Consider the following 6000-nt stretch of genomic DNA (forward strand, 5'->3'; position numbering starts at 1 on the left):
AGATTTTTAGAATTATTTTGGCTTTAAGCACAGAGGGCAGTGAGGTGGTCAGGTCTGGGCTCAGTAGACTCCATGCCCCTGAACTGACACCGCCTTCTGGGGTCTGCGGCAGACCTCTCAGCTGTTCCAAGGCCTAGTTCTTCCCTCTGTAAGTGGAGGAAGAAAGCATCCCAGCTGCTGTTTCGAGAGGCCCGGGGGACTGACTAGATTACTTGGAATAGGCCATCGCTCACCACCTCCGAATGACCCAGAATCTCCTTAGGCAGACATGGGAGGACAGCTTCGCAGGCTACACCGTGGCTCAGAGCCTGGCTCAGCAGCCCAGGCCCAGGTCTAGCTTGTCCAGCTTTGTGACCCCAACTGCCAGCTCCCCTGGCCCTTGGCTGCCCATCTGAGGGCATCTCTGGGTCACTAGGTAGGTGGATGATGTGGGACCTGGCACAGACCCATGCACTGTGAGCAGTCTCCTGGGTCAGCTCTATGTGCCTTCTGCTTCCTGTGCCCACAGGTGGACCCATGGTGACTGGAGAGGCTCCCACGCAGGTGGCGGATGCTCCCAGAATTCGGGGACTGCATGATCCTCTCTTCTCCAGGTGTTTTCCAAAGTGGGTGCTGTGAGGAGCTGCTCTACCTCCAAGAAGAGCAAAGCAGGTAACCCATGGAAATCTTGGCTGGAAGGAAGTGGTTCCAGAAGAAATCATACCTGCAGACAGGGAGGGCGGCCAGGCTTGTCTGAAACAGCCCCTCCTCTCTCCTGGAGACTCCTGCTGTGCAGTCAAAGAGGCCCATGTGTCCTGGGCTGTGCAGAGCCTCGCAGGCTGTCATGTGGTCCTGGAGCTGTGTACCTAGTGGTCGGGCAGGGTATCATCAGCACCCGGGGGATCCCTCACTCCCACTCCTTCCAGACACAGCAATAAAGACTGATTGTGGGCTTTCCTGCTTCAGTTCCAAGGGAAATGACCCTTATATAGAACTTCTAGATCATTCCATCATGTCATTAATCTGCACCTCCCTGGCCATTAGGTAGTGTTCAGGTAGTGACCACCTGGCCTCTCCCTTCAGCCCTGGGTCTTGTTCTGACACTCCTCTCCTCCCCTTATACATGCCCTGGTTCCCTGCAGAACATGAACAAGGACATGTCCTTTGTCCTTTATCACAGCCACGTACCCCGTGCAGCAACCCTTTGATTCACGGACATGGTGGGGTGCAGCACGAGTCAAGAGTGACCACTGCCCATTCACTCCCTAACTGGCCTGGACCACTAAGCAGTGAGCACCAGAGATGTTGTCCCTGTCCCCAGGCACCTGCGGTAGCTGGGGGACACGTTAGCCAGTGACGTCAGCACAGGACCAGGAGGGCTGTGGCAGGTTCTTCAAGTCAGAGTGGGCCTAGAGGCAGGGAGGCTGAGCAGCCTGGTGGCAGAGGCCAAGGCAGGAGGTGCCCTGGAAAGGGAGGCAGTTTCCAGCTTAGGAAGTGGCTTTTATGCCCTGCAGGGGTTTGGATTACAGTCTGGTAAGGAACCACCGAGGGTTTTAAGCAGACGCTTCTGTGCATTAAGTTAGAAGTTCCTTGCCTCTGTCTGCTCAGGCTGCCATGGGAGCAGATAAACCAGCCCACAGGGACACTGCCCCTGTGAGAACCTGTCCTCGCACCTGTAAGCACTCAGCAGTGCCTTGCCACCTGTCGTCGGTGTTGAAAGCATCTCTTGGGGTGTCCACTGTCCTTTCGGGAGCCTGTCATCCAGCCAGGTGTTGGGGAGAGCTAGGTGGTATCTGGTCAGTTAGGAACAGCAGGATGAGGCCACCGTCAGCCTGGGGCTGGCGTGAAGGACAGCTGGGTGTAGGTGGCTGTGCAGCAGCAGGTCATACTGCTAACCCTTGAGGGGCCCAAGGAGAGATGGTGGGCAGAGCTTGTGCAGAACTGGCACATGGGGGGCCAGCAGAGCTGGGTCCTTGGCACCAGCATGTGCCCCTCTCCCTCAGTCCCAGGTCAGCATTTCCTGTGGGCTGATCACACGGGCACAGAGGCTGGGAGCAGGTGCTGCTCCTGGCAGAGACCAGCCTCCTAGGCAGTATGGCCCTGCTGTGTCTGAGGTCCTCTTTCTCGGGAGTATGTTTGACACTCAGGTGCAGATGCCACCAGCTCACCACCCACAGCCTTCTGCCCCCAAATGAAAGCTCTCTGCTCAGAGAGCAAATTGACAGGACTGCCTGCCCCATGCAGTTCTGAGCCACATTTGGGTGGTTCATAAGGTTCCCTATTGCGCCTGGCCCTGGGTCCGTCAGCCTCTGGATAGAAACACAGGTGCAGGGCTCTGCAGGGGAGGCAGAGGTGCAGTTAGAGACCTTGTGCTTTGGGGTGCCCTGTGGGACTCCCCAGCGTTACCCCTTTACAGCTGACACACATACACGGTCGAGAAGCAGCACCCCTGGAGAGACTGCTGTTGCTCTTGCCCTCTGACCTCTTGTTGCCTTGGAGTGGGGAACCAGGCAGAGCCAGGGCACCTTCACCTCCGTGTCAGAACTTTAGACCCCAAATCCAGGAGCCAGATCCGAGGGTCAAAAATGCCCCCAGGAGGTGGCCCTGGGTGCTCAAGACGCCACATGGAGGCAGGGCCGTCTAGGTAGAGGCTCCTGCTGAAGAACAGTGGTCAGCCCTGAGTCAGTTCCCCCTCCCTTCACGAAGGCGGGATACTATTAGGAAGTTAATTATCACATCAGTTATCTGTTAATTAATAGTCAGTGAACCTCGGCAGTGGATTCGCTGGGGCAACTAGTCAAAAAAGGCAAGCCCGGAGCTGAGGCCATGTGGGGGCTGGAAAGGGAACTGGAAAGGATCCAAAGCTGAGCCCTGGCTCACTCTGTGCTCCCTCTTGCTCCTGTTTCAGGAGCGCTGCTTTCCATGGGGTTTGCATTCGTGGAGTACCGAAAGCCAGAGCAAGCCCAGAAAGCCCTCAAGCAGCTGCAGGTAAGTGGGCTGTGAGCCAAGGTCCATGCTGGGGGTCTATCACCTCTGAAACTGAGGGCAACCCCTGATCTCCCATCCTGCTGGGCCCGTCCTTGAACCAGTTTTCAAGGGGACAATCCCCAAGCATTGAAGACCCCTCTCAGTCCTCCATGGATACTTTCATTCAATTATTCTACCCACACGCTTGTATCATGGGCCTAGTTTGTGACAGCATTGTGGTAGGCCTGGGGAGACTCTTCCTCTTTCTGGTGGGGAGACGGGCAGTGGAGCCATGAATTAACACAAGACAAGATCATGCCGAATGCTCAGTCACATGATTTCAGAAGTGGGGACTGCCTTAGGCCGGGTGGGCAAAGGGGAGCCCCTTAGGTGCAGATGGTTGATCCTACACCTGCCCACATGAAGTCACCTGCACAGAGACCTGGAGGGAAAGCCGTCCAGGAGCAGGGGAGGGCATGTGCAAAGGGCCTGTGTCAGGGACTCAAGGGAGTTGGAGGAATAAGCCCCTGAGGGCAGCTGGCACAGCAGTGTGTGGTGGGCATAAGGGGAGATGGAGGTGTTTAGGACCAGATTTGCAGGTAACTTAAGAGACTGGATGTCAGCCTGAAGGCTGGACGAGACTGTCGGAGAGCTAGGAGCCCATGGGGAAGGGTCTCATTTGTGCTTCAGGACAGTTTCCAGCCCCTGTGTGGACATGAGATGGGAGAAGGGTGGGCAAGAAACCCTAATGTGGCCAGAGAACAGTAGCATGGGCCAGGGATAGGCAGCAAATGTGGTGGGGGGGTGCTGGAGAGTATTTGAATATAGATTGAACGTCCTGTGCAGATAGATGAGACAGCCTTCCTGCTGAGTCCTAAGTCTGAGGATAAATGGGACCCTTAGCAAAAGGAGGGAGCCATCACTGCAGGGAACACATGACTAGGGGACTGTACCACCCCCAAGGAGCCAACCTCACCGGAAGTGATCACAGCTCCCTAACTGAGGCCCATGTGCTAGGCCCTGCCAGTGCAGAGAATAGGGAAGAACACTTCCTGGTCTTTGGTTAGACAGCAGAACTCCCACTGTGTCACCAGCACTGTGCGCTGTCAGCTCAGACGTGGCTCCTCAAACCCTGTGGTCATCTTCCTCTTGCACTTAGGTCAAGGTTGAGTTCAACTCCTTTGCAAAGACAGCACACTGCTCAGCCCCAGCTGTGTGCATGTGCGTGCCCATGACCACCAAGGATTGCTTATGCAGTGTCACCTGGCTGTATTTTCTGGGAGGTTGGAGCGACTTCTGGGGTATTTCACTCAGATGCCAGCTACACCCCAGGGACAACTACCTTAGGTGCAGGGCAATGGGCCAGGGATTTTGGGAGCTGCAGACTAGATAACAAGCTCTCTGCAAGCCACAGCAGAAGAGCCCCTGAACCTTCATATGTTTTTAAACAGTGGCCAAGCCTGTGCCCTTGAATGCTGTAAAGGTCAAGGCTGCTGCAGGGTTCAGGCAGAATTTGGAGACTGGGTCTCTGTGACCACTGGTCACTGCCTAGTTCTCACCCTGCCATCTTGGGAATGCTCTTCCGTGCCTGCCCTCCCAACCCTTCAGCATGGCCTCTGTGAGCTCAAAATCTGTGAGCACGGCCTGTGTGACAACAGCCTGTGTGAGTTTGTCCTCTGTGAGCACTGCCTCTGTGAGCTCGGCCTCTGTGAGCTCGTCCTCTGAGCACAGCCTCGGTGAGATTGGCCTCTGTGTGATTGACCTCTGTGAGCAAGGCCTCTCTGAGAATGGCCTCTGTGAGCAAGGCCTCTGTGAGCACAGCATCTGTGAGCATGTGCTCTAAGAGCTCGGCTTCTGTGAGCTTGAACTCTGTGAGCTTGGAATCTGTGATAATGGCCTCTTCGAGCAAGGCCTCTGTCAGTAAGGCATCTGTGAGCTCTGCCTCTGTGAGCTACGCCTCGTGAGCTCAGCCACTGGAGGTTGGCCTCTGTGAGCTCAGCCTCTGAGAACAGCCTCTATGAGCATGGCCTCTGTGAGCAAGGCCTCTGTGAGCTTGAATTCTGTGAGCTCAGACTCTGTGAGAATGGCCTCTGTGAGCAGGGCCACTGTGAGCAAGGCATCTGTGAGCTCTGCCTCTGTGAGCAAGGTCTCTGTGAGAAAGGACTGTGCGAGTACAGCTTCTATGAGCAAGGCTTCTACGAGCAAGGCCTCTGTGAGCATGGCCTCTGATGATCACGGCCTCTGTGAGAATGGGCTCTGTGAGTGTGACCTCTACAATCAAGGCCTCTGTGAGCAAGTCCACTGTGATTATGGCCTCTGTGATCATGGCCTCTGTGAACAAGCCCTCTGTGAGGAGGACCTCTGTGAGCACACCCTCTATGAGCTCTGCCTCTATGAGCAAGTCCTCTGTGAGCACGGCCTGTGTGAGAAAGCCCACTGTGAGCTCAACCTCTGTGCATGGCCTCGGTGATCACAGCCTCTGTGAGCAAGGCCTCTGTGAGTTCATCCTCTGTGAGCATGGTTCCTGTCAGCTCAGCCTCTGTGAGCCTGGCCTCTATGAGAAAGGCCTCTGTGAGCTCATCCTCTGTGAAGACAGCCTCTTTGAGCTTGGTCTCTGTGAGCACCAACTATGTGAGCAAGCCCTCTGTGACCTAGGCCTCTGTGAGCTAGGCCTCTGTGAGCTCGGCCTATATGACAATGGCCTCTATGAGTACGGACTCTGTGAGCAAGGTCTCTGTCACCACAGCATCTGTTGCATGGCTTCTGTGATCACAGCCTCTGTGAGGACGGCCTTTGTGATCTAGGCCTCTGTGAGCTCAGCCTCTGAGAACGGCCTCTATGAGCATGGCCTCTGTGAGCAAGGCCTCTGTGAGAATGTCCTTTGTGAGCAAGGCCTCTGAGAGTATGGCCTCTGTGAGCTCGGCCTCTGTGAGCTCTGCCTCTGTGAGCAAGGTCTCTGTGAGCTCTGCCTCTGTGAGCAAGTTCTCTGTGAGAAAGGGCTCTGAGAGCAGAGAGCATGGCCTCTGAGATCACAGCCTCTGTGAGAATGGCCTC

At 55.7% G+C, this 6000-nt stretch overlaps 1 pseudogene; it reads left to right on the forward strand.

Moving 5' to 3' along the window:
• LOC124975349 (probable RNA-binding protein 19) overlaps positions 1 to 5175 on the forward strand; it is a 29278-nt pseudogene extending 24103 nt beyond the window's left edge.
• The last annotated feature ends 825 nt before the right edge of the window (positions 5176 to 6000 follow it).

The sequence above is a fragment of the Sciurus carolinensis genome, unplaced genomic scaffold, assembly GCF_902686445.1.
Source record: "Sciurus carolinensis unplaced genomic scaffold, mSciCar1.2, whole genome shotgun sequence".
In the NCBI taxonomy this organism is placed as follows: domain Eukaryota; kingdom Metazoa; phylum Chordata; class Mammalia; order Rodentia; family Sciuridae; genus Sciurus; species Sciurus carolinensis.